The following is a 24,235-nucleotide window of genomic DNA, read 5'->3' as shown; positions in this document are numbered from 1 at the left end:
GAAGGCGCATTATCTTGGGGCTAAACTAGTGGGTGCTAAGAACTAGATGGCTTGCAGAGTTGGTAAGACTTTATACAGTGATATAAAACAGCTAAGGAATTTAATTTGGGAACCCTGGCCCGGGTTTGATGCAAGGTTTCAGTTATTTTAATAGGAGTGGATCTGCAGTACCCCGCAGCGGCTACTACACACAGAACTGTGCTGCTCAGCTACCCAACTGCTAACATCCAGCCACCACCGAAACTGGGAGCAGCTGATCAGTGGAGGTGCCGGGTGTCAGACCCCACCGATCGGATATTCATCACCTATCCTAAGGATAGCTCATCAATATAAAAGGAGTAGAGCAACCCTTTAATGCGGGTACGGTCTAACACTCCATTCAAGTCCTCTCGGCTGTGGCCCTGTGATTATGTAAAAAATCAGGGAAGAAAAAGGAAATGCCAGGACAGTCCCTAAAAATGTCACTTTTTTTGCCCTGTTCATAAAAAAAAAAAAATTGTTGGCGTCTGATTTTTCAGAAGTTGAAGAAACTTATACAAATTATCATGAATAATTCTCATCATTTTACAGTGAATGCAGCTAATTTCTTCATATCAAAATTTTGGGCTGTAGACACGGATCACTTATAATCATTATGATTTATTGTGGTTTTACAATGTATCCGTAAAAAATATTGTTCGTCTGTGATTTTTCAGTAAGCTGTCGAGAAAAAAGTAAAAAGTCAAGTTGACAACCCTGGGCAGAACAGAAAACATGAATCTCTCATTCTGGCGATCAGTCAGACGCGACTGATCAACAGTTATTACCTAGAATCATAGAATATTAAAGATGGAAGGGACCTCCGGGGTCATCGTGTCCAACCCCTGCTCAATGCAGAAATTCACTAAATCATCTCAGACAGATGTCTGTCCAGCCTCTGCTTGAAGACTTCCATTGAGGGAGAACTCACCATTTCTCCTGACAGCCTGTTCCACTCATTGATCACCCTCATTGCCAAAAAGTTTTTTTCTAATATCTAATCTGTATTTTCTCCCTTTCAGTTTCATTCCATTGCTTCTCATGTTTTCTTGTGCAAATGGTAATAAGGATGATCCCCCTACACTGTGACATTACTTCAGGTATTTGTACAAGGGCTGTGGAGTCGGTGTCCATTTTCGTGAAGTCGGTATATATATAATAAATTGGGTTCAGTGGTACAGTGTAGGATGATTTTGTAAAGTTATGAAATGTCCTATAAATGTCTGATCTGTTCCTGATCTAAGGATTTTGGCTTTTAGTTGAGATGAATCTGTGCTGCACTTTATGGACATGCTCAGTAGTGACCAATGCTGTGGAGTCACAGTCGTGGAGTCGGATTCAGGGAAATCGAGGAGTCGTAGTCGGAGGTTTGGTTTACAGACTCCACAGTCCTGGTCTGTAGTCAGCTATTAGTCTCCTCTTAGTCTTCTTTTTTGCAAGCTAAACATTCCCAGATTCTTTAACCGTTCCTCATAGGACATACTTTGCAGTCCACTCACCATCCTGGTAGCTCTCCTCAGAACTTGCTCTAGTTTTTTATGTTTTTTCTTAAATGTGGTGCCCAGAACTGGACACAATATTACAGTTACTGAGACCGGAATACCACTTTAAGATAAGTAAACAAAAAGTAATTATCGTACATTTTTCATGACTAATTAGCCTATAAATTACAACTTCCTATACAATGCATTTCATACACTGGTTTTCCTAGATTTTCAGCTGAATACTTGTCTTTTGGATAGGCCATCAATGTATGATTCTCGTGGCCTAATCACTAGGACCTTGCGAGTGTGGATATTAGCCTAAGCAATCTTGCTGTCTGATCTGGCCACAATTAGTAAAGAAGAGACTGCTATTTTTAATCAAGACACATCACCCACTTCTGTCCGTGGCCAGGGTTCAGTAATGCAATAGATGTACATCCATTCTGAATATTCAAGGTAAGTACACCTGCCTCATCAGGTCTAAGAGATCTATTTAATAATGCATGTGAAATCTGGCAACAGATCACCTTTAAGAAATATTGGTGGAGTTTTTTGATACAGCAGTCCATAACTAGCTTCCTGATTCAATACACAACTTTGGATTTCAATCATCTGTCAAAATCTAGGGATAAAGCGTACTACATGGACCAGCAGGTCATTTATTTCTCCCCGTCAAATACTCCATTCCTGTGTATCTTCGCTAAAAGGAATGGAGACAAACCTGGTCTGCAGCGAGCACACAAAAATATAATTCATGCCCTGCACTGTCTGGTGTGAGACGATGATTCATATGCCCCCTAATAAAAAAGATTCAGCAGTTTCCAATTGAGACCTTTATTCCTTCTCTGACTAAATGATGCCTGAAATTTTTATTCTCGTTCTAATGGAATTTCAATGGCCTTCAGTGCAAATCTACTGGAAATTTTTGCATATTAAGTGGAAAAAATTAAATGATGTTAACCACATTTTAATGTGATTAAGGCTGACAGGGTCATTATTTCAGCTAATCACTCAGAGTAAAAGGCTCAAACAAAACTTTGCCGAATGCGTGATTGCAGCATTCATAGAAAACGGTGACAAACAGGGTACAAAAAAGAAAAAAGCATAATTAAGAGACATAAATATATATATATATATATATATATATATATACACACACACGTACATACCACATATAGCCGAAAATGTTCACATGTTTGAAATTGTTACAGAAAACGAAGTATTTCTCCTAGAAAATTATTGCCATTACACATGCCTATTTCCTTTGTGTGTATTGGAACAACACAAAAAAAAAAAGAGGAAAAAAAGGTAAATTGAACATAATTTCACACAAAACCCCCAAAATGGGCCGGACAAATAGTTGGCATCTTTGCAAAATTGTGAGTAAACATCTTTGTTTCAAGCATGTGATGCTTGTCTAAACTCACCTGTGGCAAGTACCAGGTGTGGCCAATATGAAAATCACACCTTAAACCAGATAGAAAAGGGGGAGAACTTACCTCAATCTTTTGCATTGTGTGTCTGTGTGTGCCACACTAAGCATGGAGAACAGAAAGAGGAAAAGAGAACTGTCTGAGGACTTGAGAGCCAAATTTGTTGAACAATATCAACTATCTAAAGATTTTTTTGTGTTACTCCAATACACACAAAGGAAATAAACATGTGTATAAAATACTTCATTTTCTGGAAGAATTCCAAAGGTGCCAACACTTTTGGCCAGGACTGTATCTATCTATATAATTGTCTAAGGGGTACATCCGTCTGTTTGTCTGTAACTTCCGTAACGGAAATCCCGGGTCACTGATTGGTCGCGGCCGGCCGCGACCAATCAGCGATATTGGGGCGGGAGTTAAACACCGCTTCACTTTTGATGCTGCCTATGCAGCATCAATAGTAAAAACAGATAATGTTAAAAATAATAATTAAAAAAAAATTATATTCTCACCTTCCGGCGTCCACGGCAGCCTTTCCCGCTCCTCGCGACGCTCCGGTCCCAAGAATGCATTGCGGCAATGACCCCAGATGACGTAGCTGTCTCGAGAGACCGCTACATGATCACGAGTTATTGCTGAAAGGCACTACTGGGAACGGAGTGTCGCGAGGAGCATCGCTAAAGTCCTGGGCTGGATCAGGGGGCCGCCAGAAGGTGAGTATATAACTTTTTCATTTTAATTGTTTTTTTTTAACAGGGATATGGTGCCCACACTGCTATATACTACGTGGGCTGTTATATACTGCGTGGGCTGTTATATACTGTGTGGGCTGTGTTATATACTGCGTGGGCTGTGTTATATACTGCGTGGCCTGTGTTATACACTGCGTGGCCTGTGTTATACACTGCGTGGCCTGTGTTATACACTGCGTGGCCTGTGTTCTATACTGCGTGGCCTGTGTTATATACTGCGTGGGCTGTTATATACTGTGTGGGCTGTTATATACTGCGTGGGCTGTGTTATATACTGCGTGGCCTGTGTTATACACTGCATGGCCTGTGTTCTATACTGCGTGGCCTGTGTTATACACTGCGTGGCCTGTGTTCTATACTGCGTGGCCTGTGTTATATACTGCGTGGGCTGTTATATACTGTGTGGGCTGTGTTATATACTGCATGGGCTGTGTTATATACTGCGTGGCCTGTGTTATACACTGCGTGGCCTGTGTTATACACTGCGTGGCCTGTGTTCTATACTGCGTGGCCTGTGTTATATACTGCGTGGGCTGTGTTATATACTGCACGGCCTGTGTTATATACTGAGCAGCCTGTGCTGTGTTATATACTGCGTGGGCTGTGTTATATACTGCACGGCCTGTGTTATATACTGAGCAGCCTGTGCTGTGTTATATACTGCGTGGGCTGTGTTATATACTGAGCAGCCTGTTATATACTGCGTGGCCTGTGTTATATACTGCGTGGCCTGTGTTATATACTGCGTGGGCTGTTATATACTACGTGGGCTGTTATATACTACGTGGGCTGCGTTATATACTGCGTGGGCAGTGTTATATACTACGTGGGCTGTTACATACTGCGTGGGCAGTGTTATATACTGCGTGGGTAGTGATATACTGCGTGGGCTGTGTTATATAGTGCGTGACCTGTGTTATATACTACGTTGCTGTGCAACATACTATTTGGGGTAAGCTATATATTACGTGGGCTGTGCTATATACTACGTGGCCGTGCAATATACTACTTGGGCTGTGTTATATACTGCATGGGCTGTGTTATATACTGCGTAGACTGTGCTATATACTACATAAATATTCTAGAATACCCAATGCGTTAGAATCGGGCCACCATCTAGTAGTATAATGAACACACACACACACATATATATATATATATATATATATATATATATCGTATGTATACATAGAAAATATCTATAGATATATATCTATTAAGATAGAGAGCGATATATCTATCCATCTCTCTATATCTATTTATCCATGTATAGCATATTAACACAAAATAAAAAAAAGTTTTAAAAGTCAAGCAGATTGTAATGGTTAATTCTGGCTGCATTATGGATGTTTCAGGGCCGTAAAAACACAATAAAGATTTAGCATAGCGGCGTAAGCACATACATATATTTTTAGACTTGCAGCTGTGACTGGTTATGGTTAATCTTATTAGAAAAAAATACACAGAACGCTGGCTCTTATTAATGCCCCAGGGAGTCTTTCACTTAAAATATTCAACGGTACTACTGAAGTTTATGCATATTTAAGCAGGAAAAACAAATATTTCGTTCCCAATTTTGATGTTATCAGAAGTTGGCGTGTTATAAAGATTCGGTGAATGGCAGACAGGAGATGGGCATCTGTCAAAGAAACTTTAATGCAGAAAACATTTTTTTTTTCCACCGCTCTTAACTCAATATATAAAACTTGGGATTGTACAATGTTTTAATTACTTGCGTGTGTAATGGGAGCGCCCTTTAATAAATGAAATTAATTATGGATTCAGCGCAATTCCGAGGCAAATTTCATCACAGATGAATAGCAGTAAATGAGATAATCAAGGCTTGCACCGATGACCTTGCTTGTAGCAAAGATATGATATCATGTGCTGTTTTTAAACGTCCCGTGGAGGTAAACTGGAGCACCCCCACCCCCCAATGCAACAGATTCATCTAAACGGTGTGTTCAATGGGTTTTAATGAAATCAATGGATACGTGCAGCAAGATATACAGGGTCTGATTACTCCACACATGCAATGAATGTCTGCACACTCGTAGACTCGTATAACGTGTTAGAGTTGATAAAAAAAGTTTTGCCGGACCCGCGGCCATGTCACTAGTCCGAGGCTGCCAGGACAGAGCTCTGCGAACCTCTCTGTGCCTCTTCTGATTAGTCGTCGGCCCGGTGAGATGTCATCGTTGCAGCGTGACGTATCGCCAGGCCCAATAATCAGAAGAGGAATCAGAGATGTCGGAAGGTAGGAGGAGGTTCGCAGGGTTCTGGTCCGGCAGCAATGGACAACAGATGTGGCCACTAGACCATTGACCTGCAAGTCTTTTTTGCTCCATTCTAGTGTAAACCACTGGAGAGATCAGTCAGATGGATTTAGGAGTTCACTTTGGAGAAGGCTAGTAATGAAGGACGCTATGGCAGGACAGGATATCCCGATTTTGCAATTTGTCACATGTCGTATCCTCAACAACCAATCTAACCACATTGGCCAAACAGGAAAAAACTGAAGACCAAGTAGCGTCAGAATAAATTGGCACTATTAAAGGGGATAAAAAAAACAAGAACACAAAAACAGTGCAACACCTGTCCATGGCTTGTGTCTTGGATTACAGCTTGGCTTGAAAGAATCAACAGCATGAAGCTGAAATCCCAAACAACCTTTGAACAAGAATTACACTGTATTTGGAACCCAAGAAGTATCGTTTCTCCTGCCGGACATGTTAAACATGTCGAGGTGAGGAGACTTAAAGCCGCAATCCTCCTCTTTCAGTAAGGGCTCTTGCACCCAACCGATTTTCTCATACGAGTGATATCTATGGTTTTTACGGAAAGCCCGCATACGTATGATATTCTATTGGGCTGTGCACACGTCTGATTTTTATCTCGGACCAAGTGGTTTGTGGAAAAAAATTGAAGATATGTCCGACTTTGATCCAAGTATTGCATCAAAATTGGCAATACAATTTTATAGGTCCGTGAAAAAAAAATAAATTGGACTGCATTCGGATGACATCCCAGCGCAGGCTGATTTTCACAGATTGATAGAATGGAGAAAGTGGAGAAACTTCTTTTTTTCTCTCCACGTCTGAGAAAAACTGATGCCACTCTGATCAAAATCTGATCATCGTAATGGTATAATTTTTCTCAGATGGTGAGACATGGGTTGTGGGATCCTACACTAATTAGTTAAAGCAGTGGACTTGTCAGCTATAGGAATTTGACTTTTTCCATATACAAGTACCCAAATGGTCAAAAGCCAATTTATCAGAAAGTTCAGAACTATATAAAAAAAAAAACAATAATAGAATTGCTCTTTATTTCCATTCAATCTCCCCCCAAAAAGACAGAATAAAAAGTGATTTAAAAGTTGCATGCACACCCAAGACAATACTAATCAATACAACAATTCGTGGCATAAAAAATATGCCCTCATGAATAAAAGCTGTGGAATTGGCAAGTTAAGCTTCCGACTCAGACTCTTGTTTTTCTTTTCACACTGACTCCAGCATCGGCTGAGTCCTTCAGTAGTGATAATTACTAGTATTACCAAATCTAGTACATGGTACATTTATATGATTTATGTTTCTACATTTCTCTGGAAGTAAATATGCAAAAAGTTCCACTTTAATAAATTCTAGAAAATTAATATAGACTATGTTTATTTTCAAGCTTATGTACACAGACCATTCCCTTTCTGACTCTATGACGGCTGACACCACGCACTGGACTGCCTGATATGGTGATGTTCTTTTTTCACATTTAGCCTTTTGGCCCACTTTCCTGACATAGGTCTGCCCTTTTTCCTTCCATTTTGATGGCATATGTCGGCAGGTGAACCCTAAACGCTCCCTACACTACTCCAACAGGCTTATCTCTCTGCAGCAGTGGTAGCTTTGCCTTTCCATAGGAGCAGTTTCTGGTATAAAACTCCATTTTTTTAAATTTTTTGGGGGGATTTATGCTTATTTCCTTTGCTGCAATTTAGTAGGCTTATCGGGGCCCCCTACCTAGCATTAGCCCCTTTACTTATATAGGGGCACTCCCGCACTATATGGTACTCTGGGGACGCTCCAGCGGTGAGCCCGCATCAAAGCCGGGACATGTCAGCCGGTCCTTGAGACCTCTATGGTTACTGATCCCGGCTAGCTGTAAGCGCCACCCTGTGGTCGGCGCTCACAGCACACCTGCATTTTTGCTACATAGCAGCGAACAGCAGATAGCTGCTATGTAGCAGAGGTAATCGTGCTGTGCCTGCTTCTAGCCTCCCATGGAGGCTATTGAAGCATGGCAAAAGTAAAAAAAAAAAAAGTTAAAAAAAATATGAAAAAAAAAAAAAATATATAAAAGTTTAAATCACCCCCCTTTCGTCCCCAATCAAAAGAAATCAATTAAAAACAAAAACAAACCTACACATATTTGGTATCGCCGCGTTCAAAATCGCCCGATCTATCAATAAAAAAAAGCATTAAGCTGATTGCTAAACAGCGAGAAAAAAATTAGAAACGCCAGAATTACGTTTTTTTTGGTCGCCGCGAGATTGCATTAAAATGCAATAACGGGCGATCAAAAGAACGTATCTGCACCAAAATGGTATCATTAAAAACGCCAGCTCGGCAAGCAAAAAATAAGCCATCAACCGACCCCAGATCATGAAAAATGGAGACGCTACGAGTATCGGAAAATGGCGCAATTTATTTTTTTTTTTAGCAAAGTTTGGAATTTTTTTTTCACCACTTACGTAAAAAATAACCTAGTCAAGATAGGTGTCTATGAACTCGTAGTGACCTGGAGAATCATAAAGGCAGGTCAGTTTTAGCATTTAGTGAACCTAGCAAAAAAGCCAAACAAAAAACAAGTGTGGGACTGCACTTTTTTTTTCAATTTCACTGCACTAGGAATTTTTTTCCCGTTTTCTAGTACACGACATGCTAAAACCAATGATGTTGTTCAAAAGTACAACTCGTCCCGCAAAAAATAAGCCCTCACATGGCCAAATTGACGGAAAAATAAAAAAGTTATGGCTCTGGGAAGGAGGGGAGTGAAAAACGAACACGGAAAAACGAAAAATCCCACGGTCATGAAGGGGTTAATATATGTTTTTTACTTGTGTTTTCTGTCTTCCCTTAATACAAATTTTGTATTTTTGGTATTTAAGTGTATTTTGGGAGTGCGCCCTATATGCATAGTCTCTTTTCTGGTTTGTCTGATATATGCTGCTGCTATGCATTGAGTTGCACCCCTCACTATACTTACCCTATAGGCTGTGATTGGGTCCTTGCCCATTGGTAGTGCTCTCTAGCTTTCCCCATTTTTAACACAAACTAGTAAGATCTTAATAAAATGCAAGTGCAAAAAGTAAAAAAAGAACGCATTTCAATAGTAACGATCTTGAGTCTAAAAACAGATAAATGCGGATTAATTTTCAGGAGCCTAACTAACGAAAAGACGAGTCTTATCTGAGCGGGTTTAGCCTGCCGAACATCCTAATATTGTGATTCTCGGGCAAATAAAACTTGCGGCATGAGATCATGATGTGCTTTGCGGCTGGAAAGTCACAGGCTCAGTAGGTAGCTTTTTATCTTCCCAGCAGTCAGTTCTCTGAGAACATCAGTGGAGCTACTGTAGTTACCTGACGATTACTTGTATTTTCTCACATCTGTGTCCGGCAATCTAAACCATGATGATAAAGGGTCATTAGGTTTTGAGTGAGGTAGGGGATGGGCTCGGCAATTTGTTCTGATAAGCTCCTTGTTGTGCGCTCCGGTTTTCAACATAAAGTGCCAGATTCCACACACCTTAGAGCTAGTTTTACCCGGGGACAAAGAAATTGCATTTTTTTTTTTTTTTGGAAAGGATAGGAGACAAGACTGAAAGAGCGGATGTCCTCTGGGACTACAGTGCGCCTATTTCCCTTGTGGAATTTGTGTTTCCAGGAACAAAAAAAAAAAAAGATGGCATCATTTGGACAAGGTATTATATCCTCCAGAACATACATAGAAAAAAATGAAGAAAATTCATGTACTATTACCGAGATGACTGCTGTTTGGAGCACAGCAAAGCAATTTCCCTCTGTGGGACTTACAGCTCAATTTACCAGTTGGGCAAATATTACATGCTCCGTAGCGATCTGCAGAGTTAACCGCTATTCCAAGCATGTTATATATAGACACCGTGTAGAAAAGTACGCCACCATCACCTTGTATGAAGCTGAGGTGCGTCCACATCACACCGAGTCCCTGGATGTTACATGCTTCTGATAGTGAAGGTTATCTTTTTTTACATTTATACCCTATATAAAAACTTTTGCATGGAATATATTGGAAATTCCTAACAGGTTGGCACGGAGTACCATATATTGGGTAGCTGGCGGCAACAATATCTCCTATCCATCTCCCATGCTAGATTGGAGCAAAAACATTTGCAGGCCAGTGGCCACGTGGGTTGAGAATGGCTGCTGGACCAGAAGCCTACAATCCTATTACCTGAAGAACCCCTGCACCTCTTCTGATTAGCAGGGCCCGTGACGTCGTGCGTGGAGCTCCGCTACATGGTGACATCACTTGGCCTATCCATCAAAAGAGGCGCTGGGGATGTCCCAGCTAAAAGGTTTGCCGTGCTCTGATGCGGCCACCAAGGGCTACTGACGTGACGGCTGGATCAGGTTTCTGCAAATCTTTTTGCTTGACCTAACAGCATTCACATAATTGCTTTAGATTGTGTGTGAAATTACAGGGGGAGGGAGAAAGGCACCTCTCCGTAGCAGCTGCTGATTTTGGCTGGGAACAAAAGCATCATGTGTTGAAATTCAACTTGCCGGCTCCATTATCCCTTCAACAACATCTGTTGAGAAGAGTGGGAAGGCTGACACTGACATAAGATAGTCAACTTGACTTACCGAAATCGGCATGTTCTGGCAACTTTGCTATAATGTCAATTGTCAATAATGTCAATTGGCGCCATAAAGGATTCGGACGCTATAATCTTCACTAACTAGTTGGAAACGTGGCTGCATCCAATGTACAATTAATAAGCTGCCAGTAGTTTTGCACATCTTCACACTTTAAGGACAAGCCCTTGGTCAGCTCTCTTCTCCTCTGACAGCACCATCATCTGTGTCTATAAGATGGCCGCAATGGACGGTCATGGGATGCTACCCGTTGGTCAGAAATTTTGTACTGCTTCTTCACACTTTAAGGACAAGCCCTTGGTCAGTTCCGTCTTCTCTGACAGCACCATCATCTATGTCTATAAAATGGCAGCGATGGACGGTCATGTGATGCTACCCGTCGGTCAGAAATTTTGCAGAACTTTCATGGAAACAGAGGTCTCCAGAAAATGATTTTCATGGAAGTTGTATGAGATTACTGACTTAATGGCATTGGCCATCTTTTGCCCATGAGTGGTGGCATAGTCAGAGGAGAAGACTTGGCCAACCAGGAGGTGTGCCGTAACAGCGCAAGGAACCAAAGCAAAACTATTAATACATTCAAAGAAAATGTCACTGGCACCAACTCAAAGGGCAAGGCGGTCCTCTTTCCTGCATATCCTCGGAGGACACACACCGAGTCCTGCACTTTGTACGTATGTTGGTAAGAGTTGGCGTCCCGGGCCACTAACTGCACGACCTTGGCTTAATGCTGATGGATGTATTTGAAAGTATATGAGTAAGTTGAATATGTTAGTAAGCTGACTTACCTTAAAGTGATTTTTCACCAGATATTGATGACCTTAGGATAGGTTATCAATATCAGATCATCGGGGGGGAATTCAACACTCGGGATCCCGACCCATCAGCTGCTTGCAGCTTCGTCAGCAGCTGGATGTAAACCGTGTGATGGTGCAGAACACCAAATCTACATCACACTGCTAGTGGCCGTACTCGGGTACTGAAATAAATAGGGATAAGCTGTAATACCACACACAGCCTGTGCGCAGATGTGGCACTGTTTTGGGTAAAAAAAAAACAAAAAAACAGCCATGTTTTTTAATACTGGATAATCCCTTTAAAAAAGGATATATTATCTAAAGTCAGAAAACCCTGGTTTATGGTAACATCGCCATATTGTGATCCTTTAGAGAAACAGATTGAGCCAAGAAGGCTGAATAAAATTAAAATCATAAAGAAAAATCGCTGTTTATAAGTCTATAGCAAATTACTAAATAATTACTTACATGTTTGTTTGTTTTTTAAGCACAACATGTTCTACGTATATTTTGGGGGGAACCCCTCCTCTATGGGGGTAGGAAAAAATGCTTGAAAATCATGGCACCTTTTTTTTTTTAACCCCTTCACCCCTGAACTATTTTCCTTTTTTATCCTCCCCTTCTTCCGAGAGCCATAACTTCTTTATATTTCCATCAGTATAGCCTTATGAGGGCTTGTTTTTTTGCAGGACCAGTTGTAGCTTTGAACATATAGTGTACTGGAAAATGTGAAAAAAAATCCAAGTGCAGTAAAATTGCAAAAAAATAAAAAGTGCAATTCCACATTTTTTTTTTAAAGTGACGGTAAAAGGTCAGTACGAGTACGCAGATACCAAACCTGTAGTTTATTTATTTTTTTATTTTTTTAAGACATGAAAAAAAAAATCCTGAAATTTATAAAAAACAAAAAAACATTTGTTGCTATTTTCCAAAATCTATAACTTTCTCATATTTTGGGATGTAGGGCTGTGTGAGGGCTTACTTTTTTGCACTTTTTGATGTTTTTATTGATAACATTTTGGGGTAGATACTGTGTTTTGACTTATTGCACTTTATTGCAATGTTGCAGTGGCCAAGAAAATTACGTTTTTTTTTTTTTCCTCGTTACGCTGTTTACCGATTGGATTAATTTATTTTATGTTTTGATAGATCGGATAGTTCTGAAAGCAGCAATACCAAATATGTGTATTATTTTTTTTTTAAATGGTTTTATTTTAAATGGGACAAAAAGGAGGTGATTTGCAATTGTTGTTTTTATTTTTTTATTTAATATTTTTAAACAGTTTTTTCTCGAATTTTTACTTTATTTAATAGTCTTCTTAAGAGACTTAAAGCTGTGATCGTCGGATCACTTGTGCTATAAATCGCACAGAAATCACGATCTCCCATGAATGTTGACCCAGATCGGGACAACCCACAGTGCTCAGCGATCACGCCAAGGAGGTGCCAAAGGGAGCATGGAATAATGCACGACGCCGTTGGCGCGTATTAAAGACCACTGTCAGAGATTGACAACGGGATTTAACAGGTTAACAGCAGCGGTTGGAGAATCGCTCCACCAGTGGATGTTAAAGGCATATGACAGCTGATTAAATCAGCTGTCATATGAGAGGAAGGATGTGGTGCGTCCATTCTTGGTGCGTCCATTCTTTACAACACAGAAGAGGCTGGAAGCAATAGAGCTTAATGAATTGTGGAAAAAAAAGGTTTATGGTACAAACACTAAGCCCCCGATATATCAAGATTGACGTTTTGCGTGCTGGTCTGGATTAAGAGGCGCATCTCTCTATTGTCATACCTCACCGCAAGAAATGTCTGGAATTGGTCTGGTGTAATCTATGCCACTTTTGTGCCATAAATGATGAAGAATTTGTCGTTGGCTCTTGGCCATGCCGCTTCCTGGCTAAGCTTCAACCAAAAACGCTAACCTAGCCAGTGAGGATCGGCATAAAAACGTCAAAACTACAAGTTGCACAAAAACTGTGAAAATGTCAAAGTTTAACGCCAAAAATTCTGTCAAAAACTGTTTGATAGTGTGGGGACTAAAACCCTAAAACGCAACAAAGAATTAAAAGAATGGCCAACGTTGGTGTAAACTTTGCCTAAATGACGAGCTCACCGACGATGAACTTATTCAAGACCAATGTTTATATGAGTTAAAGTACGTGACTTTCCAGAATTTGGTGAAACTTTGTGAAGGAGAATTTTGACTGCACCCTACTGCAACCCTAATTACGTCATATAATGCCAAGGCCTTATGACATCTCCATGTGTCATAATATGCGATTAATGGACCTGCAGCCGGTCTCCTGTCTAATACTCAATGGCCTCATGGGCATTAGGGTAGTCAAATTCGGGTTAGGAGACTCGTGGTCGATCCGTACGTTTCACTAAGTACTCATACCGCAACACACGGATGAGTGAATCAGGCATTATACGCACTTTCGTATTCTTGTTTTCTGGAACGGTATTATGGATCACACAACCATATGCTAGGATTACCTTCTGTGCCTCCAATTTTATTCAAGACTTTTGACATCTGCCAAAGCATGATGCATAAGGGTACGTCAACACAGTGGAAACCTCTGCAGCAAATACATGGACTAATATCAAATCTACAGCCAAACTTCCATTGGAACATGAGGATTTTGCTGAGGAATTGCAGCAGAATTCAAATGTCTATATTGAAAGAAGGGTGAATTCCTACATGGGTTGTCTCCCCAAAAACAACCTCTTACATATGGAGGCTTCCACCTAGATCAATTGATCATAGTAAGTCATGATTCGAACACTGCCAAAAAGCAGCCAATTTGGGACAAGCAGACATAGCTAACAAAATAATGGCAAGTAACTGGCTGGTGGCCATTCACACCAGAGTGCTAGCCTTACAAAATTGGGTCCCTCTCTATGATGGTCTAAGAACCTAATAGGACATTTGAAGAAAGGGTTCTGTGTATGAGAAAAGTTCATGAGCAAGTTCAAAACATTATCCAGACTTACTGTGTATTTCATCAGATCGTCACAATAAAAGCAAAGATCGTTTCTACAAACTGTGGTCTGAATAGTCACCACTTCTATGACCAAAAAATTAAGTAAATTGTGAAAAAGTTGTGGAAAAAACATAAGTAACTGCACAAGTCAGAAAAGACTTTTCTGATGCTAGGACTTATTTTACACAGATTTATATTTTCAGATATACTCAAGGATATAAAAATGTCTAAAATGCTTCTCCAGCTTTCCGAAAACCCAACACTTCAACGAAAATTAACAATCCTAGGCAACCCTGCACCTACAGTACAACCAATTATGCGCATACTCGGCTACAGTAAACCTGAATTACTGCACAGGACCTAAACATGTCAAAAATTCAAGCAATTATCACTGAAGCCACAGACGTGTCGCTTCCAGATCTTCTGAATTTCTCCAGTTACCTTTTTCCCCCACCATTTTCTTTTTTTGTGTTAAATGCTGTCTTAGATGACAGCTTAATGTGTAGCACACGCAATATTTATTCCTCTTCAGTGTCAGACTGTCTAGCCATCCAAGGGAATACAAAGAATGTCACTTATTAGGATAAAAGCACAAGGGAAGGTAATCAAGGACATATGTAACATCAGCCAATCATGCCCTATTTCAACATCCTCTTTCATTCATAACAGTTCGACAATTATTCTGATAACTCGCTTTTCAGGCTGTTTGTGTTCCTCCATAATGGTGGTTTTGCATTTATTTAAATGATTTCAAAATTGGACACTCGCTGTGCCGGGGATGTTTGTCATAACTTTCTATCTTCTGTCAAGGAGACAGCTCTGCGGATCAACACGTCGGGGGTCTGTACAGAACACTTATGGGAATAACCTGCCTGGTCCATCGAGGAGAAACACTAAAGCACCTGCTAAATAACCAATGCTGGATGGTTAAAAAACAGTCGTAGCAAAACCGGTCCTAAACGCTACTATATCCAACATATTGATCGATGGCTGACGGGTTCGGCCAACAGCCTAATGTGTATGGGGGCGCCCGAGAGAGGATTGTAAGGGTCCAGAATGTGCGATTTCGGACTGCCGATCCTTTTCTTCTCTTGGAGGAAAGCTGCCGCTATAGATGTCAGACAGAGGCTCTCTTGTACAGAATACAGGAGTGCTCGGCAGAGAGGGTGGTCCCGCGTAAGGGAGAGTTCAGCCACCAGCTAACTAAAGTGTATGAGGGCTGTACACGCATCTGAAGCATTCTATTATGGGACCGAATGTCATCGCCGAGTATAGTTTATACTTCCATGCATCATGGAAACCAAATTATTTTGGTTCCCATCTGGGTTTGGGAATAAGGCCGGTGTCACACTTACAAGTGTAGTGCGAGCCTCTCGCATCAATTCCCGGCACTCGGGACCGGAGTGTGCGGCTGCAAGTATTTCTATGCATCTGAAGGCTCCGGTCTGAAACGCCGGCGGCAGTGCCAGGATTTGATGCGCGAGTTTCTCGCATTACACTCGCAAGTGTGACACCGGCCTAAACCAGAGCACCAACATATGCCATTAAAACCTAGAGTAACCATATTATTTTTGTAGAGGAGACACCCAATCTAGTTTTTTTTTTTTTTTAGCATAGCCCACGGTTGTAACTCTTAACTCCCCTGTCGGAGGTGGAAAAAGTGTTCTGAAATGCACTGTGTTCTAACGAAAATACAGATCATTGTATATAGAATGTGCAAAAGAAAAAGCTCATTTTTTATCAAATCTAGAACTATATAATATTGACTCATACTGTCATGTTCATCAACAGATCACTAAGGGACTAGTAAACCTCCTGCCATGTAGTCCTCCATATTCATGAGCCCTGTATAACCCGCCCCCACCACTGATTGGAAGCTTTGTGTCCTCTGTGTATTGGCACACCAATCGGTGGTGGGGGCGAGGTTTTACCAGAGATCAGCATTCTGAGATCTGCTAGATCTGCAACAGATAAAACAGTGATTTTATCAAAATTACAGCAAGCAGCCCAGTGAGTGACATCACTTGATTAAGGGTCTCCGCTCCTGCATCATGCCACTCTCAGACAGGATAGCAAAAAACTTGGTGATAGATTTACCATGAAGCACCATTTTTATTTCCTAAGCTTTGCACTATGGAATGGAGTATCGGATTAATTTTATCTCAGGCTCGAGTCACCATGATTTTTGACTGTTTTAAAAGTAATTTTCATTTAGAGGTTTTAGCTACTGAAAATCAAAGCCCTATAAAGTGGTCCTGGAAGTCAAAAACAAACGAGGTTACACCACAATACATTCACAACCAGGGACTGCAAAAGATTGTTGGTGCATTTTATTTCCAAAGGCCTCTATTTCTCCCAGAAAATTATTGCTATTACACTTGTTTTGTTATACATGTTTATTTCCTTTGTGTGTATTGGAACGGCAAACAAAAAACTGAGAAAAAAGGCAAATTAGACGTAACTTCACACACAAACCCAAAAATGGTCCGGACAAAATTGTTGGCACCTTTCCATAAATGTGGGTAAACAACTTTGTTTCAAGCATGTGATGTTCGCTCAAACTCACCTGTGGCAAGTAACAAGTGAGGGCACTATGAAAATTACACCTGAAACCTGTTAAAAAGGTGAGTAGTTGACTCAAGCTTTGCATTTTGTGTGCGTTTGTGCCACACTAAAAATGGAGAACAGACAGAGGAGAAGAGAACTGTCTGAGGACTTGAGTACCAAACTTTTTGAAAGATATCAATAATCGCAAGGTTACAAGTCCATCTCTAGAGATCTTGATGTTCCTTTGTCAACGGTGCGCAACGTAATCAATACGTTTACAACTCATGGAAATGTAGCTAATCTCCCTGGATGTGGACGGTAGAGAAAAATTAATGAAAGGTTGCAACGCAGAATAATCCGGATGGTGGATAAGCAGCTCCAGAAAAGTTGAAAATAAATTCAAGCTGTTCTGCAGGCTCAAAGTGCATCAGTGTCAGAGTGAACTATCCATCGACATTTGAAATAAGTAAAAAGTTATGGCAGGAGACCCAGGAGGACCCCACTGCTGACACAGACATAAAAAAGCTAGACTGCAGTTTTCCAAAAATGTGTTTTTGGTATCAAAACCTGATGAAGTTGAATCAGATTATTTTTGAATGCACTAAACTTTATCAGCGTGCACCAAGAGACAAATGTACCCTGGCAAAATCTCAGCAATAAAAACACAGCAAAAGTGTAGCAAAAGCTAGGCAAAACCTGCTTTTTGTAAGCAGCTTAAACTTTGCATTAAAAAAAAACAAAAAAAACCCTGCAGCAAAAACGCAACATGTAAACATAGCCTTAGGCTACTTTCACACTAGCGTCGGGAAAGACCCGTCGCTGTGCGTCGGGCCGACGTTCCCGACGCTAGCGTGGTCTCCGCCGCACAACGGGGGCAGCGGATGTATTTTTCCAACGCATCCGCTGCCCCATTGTGAGGTGCGGGGAGGTGGGGGCGGAGTTCCGGCCGCGCATGCGCGGTCGGAAAAAGCGGACCGTCGGGAGCAAAAAACGTTACATGTAAGGTTTTTTTCACCCGACGGTCCGCTACCACACGCCCAAGCGTCGCAAAACGGACGCGACGTTTGGCAATGCGTCGCAAATGCGTCGCTAATGCGTCGCTAATGTTAGTCTATGACGAAAAAACGTATCCAGCAAGAACTTTTGCTGGATGCGTATTTTCGGCAAAACTACGCATTTGCGACGTATTGCAGTTAACGCTAGTGTGAAAGTAGCCTTAGGGAGACAATTGAGCACAGCGAGGAAGCGGACTTTTAACACTTTTTAACAGGAGTCCCACCTAATATATGAAAGTTATGGGCTACATGGCTAGTCACCTCTAATCTCGCCCCTCTTATTCTTACTTAAGATCACCTGTTGGGTTCATCTTTAAAGGAAATCTGTCACCAGGTTTTCGCTATGACATCATAGAGCAGAGACCCTCAAGTCCAGAGATGTGTCACTTACTGGGCTACTTGCTGCAGTTCTCCTAATGCTGAGCTCTGTATAACCCCGCCCACACAAGGCAGCTTTCTGTGTACACAGAAGTAAGCAGCCAATCAGTGTTGGGGGCGGGATTACACAGAGCCTGTGAATATGGAAGACTACCTGGCAGCAGGTTTACTAGTCCTCTAGCGATAATCTCCTGCTGATAAAACAGTGATTTTATCAAAACTACAGCAAGCAGCCCAGTAAGTGACACATCGGTGGCATCATGTGTCTGTCTCTACATTATACCGCTTAGATTAGATGGCAAAAACCTGGTGACAGATTTCATTTAATGACGTAGTTAAAGACAAAGATTGAAGGTATGTAGGACAGTGAAATTAATGGTGTAAAACATTGGAAAAAAATTGGAATTAACATTTATTCCAATGAAATGTCGCATTTTGAGCAAAAATGTTATCGAAAGCGAAATGACAAATGTCCACAGCTATGTCCTTACAGGAAATTAATATATATTGAAGCAATCCATTCATTGTCGCATGCCTTTATGGCTACATATCTTGTGCACTCCAAGTCACTAAATGTAGTCACTGAAAACACTGCTACATGCTAAAAGGACGAAAATAAACTTGCTCAACGCCTTAAAGAAAAAAAGTCATAAAAGGCAAAGGGTTAAAAGTCATAGGGGCCTACGTTAGCCATGTAACAGCGCCACCTAGAGGCAGCAGAAGCAGCAGCACTCCTGAGCCGTCACCTATCTATAACCCAGATCTGCTCCTTACACGCTGGGCGGACGGCTGGGCCGTCTCATATTGTAATAATAGAGAACACAGTGATATACAATGCGCTGGACTTACAAAAGAGATACCAGAAAGACATATGCGCAAAATAAAAAGGGAGCATTAAAATTCTTTCCCTAAACCTAAATTTGCATAATAACAACTGTATTTACAGGCTTAGTACATAATCCTTTGTAGAGCAGCCAAAATTATTTATCTGAAATTCTGTAACAGGGAACATATGTGGCCAATATGCACAAGTTTATATATATATATATATATATATATATATATATATATATATATATATGTGTATGTGTGTGTGTGTGTGTGTGTACACACACACACTCATTATAACTGCTCTTTTATACTGTTACTTAACATTCTCTTTCTAGCTGTTGTATTTCATAGTGAATTGGACATATATCACCAACAATGATGTGTTGCTGTATATGGATAGATATATATATACATACACACACCATATAATACATACACATATATATGTCTATACATATATCAAAGAATACAGCAGCATACTATGTGCTAAGATGTATACAAACATTGAATATGTTAAATTTAAACTGCATTAGTTTTATATAAAGTATATTTATCAAATGGAGGTACTTTGCAAAGAAATCGGTCACTTCATATGTTCATTTAGATATATATATCTATGCACAGTAATTATATATATATATATATATATATATATATATATATATATATACACACACACGCAAACATATATAATATACACACATGTGTTTGTATGTATACATATACGCGTTTCTATTTGTGTGTGTATGTATATATATATATATATATATATATATATATATATATATATATAGATAGATAGATAGATAGATAGATAATTACTGTGTATAGATATATATCTATATGAGCATATGAAGTGTCCAATTTCTTTGCAAAGTACCCCCAATATATATATTTATATTTAAAGCAGCTTTATTGGCAGGACAAAATAAACATTATACATAAATCTATATCTATCTATGTATCTATGTATATATATATATATATATATATATATATATATATATATATATATATATATATATATATATATATATATATATATATATATATATACACACACACACACACGCACATTTCTATATGATGCCAACACATACATACACACTCACACATATGTATATACACACACGTATACATACACATAATATATATTATGCATACGTATATGTGTATGTATATATATTACACACACGGTACATTGTATACATTCATTATAAATCGGTATATACTTGCAAAGATATACAACATCTGAATGTAAATCTATTTTACTAAACGAATCATAGAAAGAGATAATTGTCTTTGGTTGGTGCTGTAAAAGATATAAGTAGCTTCTAACATTAAAAATACCACAAAGTAAAAAAACCACTATTAAATATAATGAAAGAAACATACATGGCTACAGGCAATATGATTTCAGATGTTGAAGGGGGGATTCGGATTTCTCCGACAGATGCAGTGGGACACAGAGCTGCAGTCAGGGCAGGAGAAGGAAACACAACCCTCTAATTAAGGACCAATTTGACAGTTCCAGCCCCGTACACTTCATTACAAGGGATGATTGACATTCTCTATTACTCCTGAGTTCACAGAAATACGCTGCGCTCTAGAAGCAACATTTGTGCAGTTTGCTAAACATAAATGCTATTAACAAAACAACAACAACAACAAAAAAGAAAGACGTCCAATGTTGCCGGCCCTGGAGGAGAGTGACATCTTATGAGGTTTCTGTGACACCAGAGGTTTCAATTCATCGGTAAAATAAATATACAAGAATAATAGCAAGAGAGAAAATGTCTTATTACTAATGAACTGTAAGAAAAATTTTAAAAACCAATGGTGAATTTTCATGCAAATGAACCACAAGTACAGGTGGCTTGCCCCTACACTGCAGCTCTCCGGCCTTTCATCTTCTTTCTCCACCCTCCTGACAGTCTCTTTACCCGCCCACTGTCGGCCTTTTAACAGTGACTGACAGGTCACTCTTCTCTGTGACCTGCTCACGCACCCAAGATCTTGCGCCAGTGTCGTCAGTCCCGGGTCGGCGAATTCACAGTAAGATCCTGACGACGATGAAGAGCCGGACTATCAATCTGCACATGTGCCGCTACCAGGAATGATGGTGCCTGTGCGACATCTTGGGCGAGGAAGTGGGTCACTTGGAAGAGTGATCTGTCAGTCTCTGTTAGGAGGCCGGCGATGGGCGGGTAAAGAGACGGGAGAACTGTAAGTGCAGGGCAAATCCTCCTGCGTTTCCGGCTCATTTGCATGAAAATTTTCCAATTCATTTCTATAAAACAGGGGCACGGACTTATAAGATGAAGGTTTGGATGTCATCAACAATGAAGGGACCTTACATAGATGACATTAGTTTGTGGACTAAAAACCTGCTGACCGGTTCCCTTTAAATTCTTGGCTGACTAGCTATGCCAGCTTATAAGGAAAATGTGAAATATGTGAAATAGGAAATAGCATACTGGCTTATGAACTTTATGAACAAACACATGAGATTTTTAGCACAAGATTTGCAAATATTGTGAGCCCATTCACCAAAACGTCAAGGTAATCTCAGATCGAATGGGTAACTACACTGACTGGTGTGAACACTTACTTGTGGTATCTGAGCTGACTGCCTAAGGCCGGAGACACACTGGTGCGAGAGACGGCCGAGTCTCGCTGGTTAAAAGCAAGCTGTGGCACCTGCACTCCGGAGCGGAGCGTGCGGCTCCATAGCAATACATGGAGCTGCACGCTCCGCTCCGGAATGCAGGTGCCACAGCTTGCTTTTAACCAGCGAGACTCGGCCGTCTCTCGCACCAGTGTGTCTCCGGCCTAATGTGAACACTTACCTATGGCTAGTAACAGGATAAAGCCTACTTATATAGGAGGCTCAGAACCAACTGTGTTGAGATGTAATTAAAACCTGGAGAAGGGCGGGACGTTCAAGTCAGAAAATAGTATATAGTAAATAGATCAACTGACTGAACAATATATATATATATATGTACATAAATAATTTGTAACCAAAAAAATTCAAATACAAAAATAGATCATGACTAATGTAACCATTGATCTATTTTTGTATTTGAATTTTTTTGGTTACAAATTATTTATGTACATATATATATATATATTGTTCAGTCAGTTGATCTATTTACTATATACTATTTTCTGACTTGAACGTCCCGCCCTTCTCCAGGTTTTAATTACATCTCAACACAGTTGGTTCTGAGCCTCCTATATAAGTAGGCTTTATCCTGTTACTAGCCATAGGTAAGTGTTCACATTAGGCAGTCAGCTCAGATACCACAAGTAAGTGTTCACACCAGTCAGTGTAGTTACCCATTCGATCTGAGATTACCTTGACGTTTTGGTGAATGGGCTCACAATATTTGCAAATCTTGTGCTAAAAATCTCATGTGTTTGTTCATAAAGTTCATAAGCCAGTATGCTATTTCCTATTTCACATATTTCACATTTTCCTTAGTTTTTAGCACAGACTAATGTAACCATTGATCTATTTTTGTAGCTTATAAGGAGACATATTATTCCTCCTCCAAGAACTGTCTTACCACAAATATCGCTCAAAAAATATATTTGGAGTGTGTGAACGAAAATGGTTTATAAAATATCATCTTATTATGATCAGACATTCATCATGGCAGCTTCTCGTGCACTCGGGAATTAGAGGAGACCAGGAACAGATGGGTGTCTGCACCTAGAACTCCCAACTATTCCCATACTGGCGGGTGGGAGATGACGATTAGATCTAGATCTGACTTTGAAGTTGGTCTTCACAAGCCCCTAAGAATTTGTGCAATGCTTATTTTATCTATGAAAAGCCAAGTGAACGCGTTGGACGTAAATCACTGTGTGCACATGCGGTATTATACTATATATTGTGTATTATATTATATGCAGATGCGTGCAGGAGATAATGGAAACAGACACACGAATGGCTTATGGACTTGGTTCAGAATATCAAAACGGTGTATAGTACAATACTTTTTTGGGGCCATCAGGTTGCAGATTTAATTAAAGAAAAAAAATAAAATGAATAATAATAATAATAATAATAAATAGAAAAATAAAAGTTGCAACTTATTTGGTTGGTATGGGTAAATGCATCAGTTTTTATAAATATCCTCTCATTTTTTAGCTAGATGTATACGGTGTATTTATCCCATCTATATACAACCTACATTAAAAGAAAAAAAAAAAAAAAAGTGATTTTTCATTTTTGGGAATCCCTTCCATAGCAGGCCATATATCAGTGGGGCGATTCCGTGCTATGGAATTCCAGTGTTAACGCGTCTGACCAAGTGCAGGCAATGGCGATTTCCCATAGTGCAATGCTCCTGGCTCATAAATAGATCTGAAATACTTCCTCAATCATGTTTTTACGAGCAGAGATGCGCAGGGGGTGCTGACTGGCTAGCTGGAGGGAAAAATAGCAACAGCAGGTGGCCAAAACTGTGCCGAAAATGGGTACGCACATCACTCAACTGCACGGGCTTTGATCTTTCAACTACAATTACATAAACGTCCAGATTAAAAAAAAAAAAATGTTTTAAATTGGAAAAAGTAATTGAACACAAGCGGAAAACTGTGCACAAACACACGGAGGCACTAGTGACACTAATGTGAGGGTTTGCTCCAGAGGCAATAGGCTTATAGACAATGCGATAATTATTAGCGACTAGGAGACTGGAGAGCGGTAATGGCCGGCTGGCGTCTCTACCGTCTGTCCACAAAGGCCGGGGACGAGAATTTAGCAGATCCTGGCTGGCTGAAGCTTATACCCAGTATGTAGGCCTCAGCAGGACTGTGTGTGAGCACATATAGCAGAGCTGTGTGTCTGTGTGTACAGTAGAGATGTGTGTGTATACAGCAGAGCTGTGTGTGTATACAGCAGAGCTGTGTGTGTATACAGCAGAGCTGTGTGTGTATACAGCAGAGCTGTGTGTGTGTACAGCAGAGCTGTGTGTGTACAGTAGAGATGTGTGTGTATACAGCAGAGATGTGTGTGTA

At 40.2% G+C, this 24,235-nt stretch overlaps 1 protein-coding gene across 2 annotated transcripts in view; it reads right to left on the bottom strand.

Moving 5' to 3' along the window:
- Window positions 1-24,235, bottom strand: part of OLA1 (Obg like ATPase 1) — a 206,541-nt gene that overhangs the window by 34,596 nt on the left and 147,710 nt on the right. The window lies entirely within an intron of this gene.

The sequence above is a fragment of the Ranitomeya variabilis genome, chromosome 7 (genome assembly GCF_051348905.1).
Source record: "Ranitomeya variabilis isolate aRanVar5 chromosome 7, aRanVar5.hap1, whole genome shotgun sequence".
NCBI classification, from domain to species: Eukaryota; Metazoa; Chordata; class Amphibia; order Anura; family Dendrobatidae; genus Ranitomeya; species Ranitomeya variabilis.
Note: the sequence above shows the minus strand (reverse complement) of the source record. Positions and strands in the feature narration are given on the sequence as shown.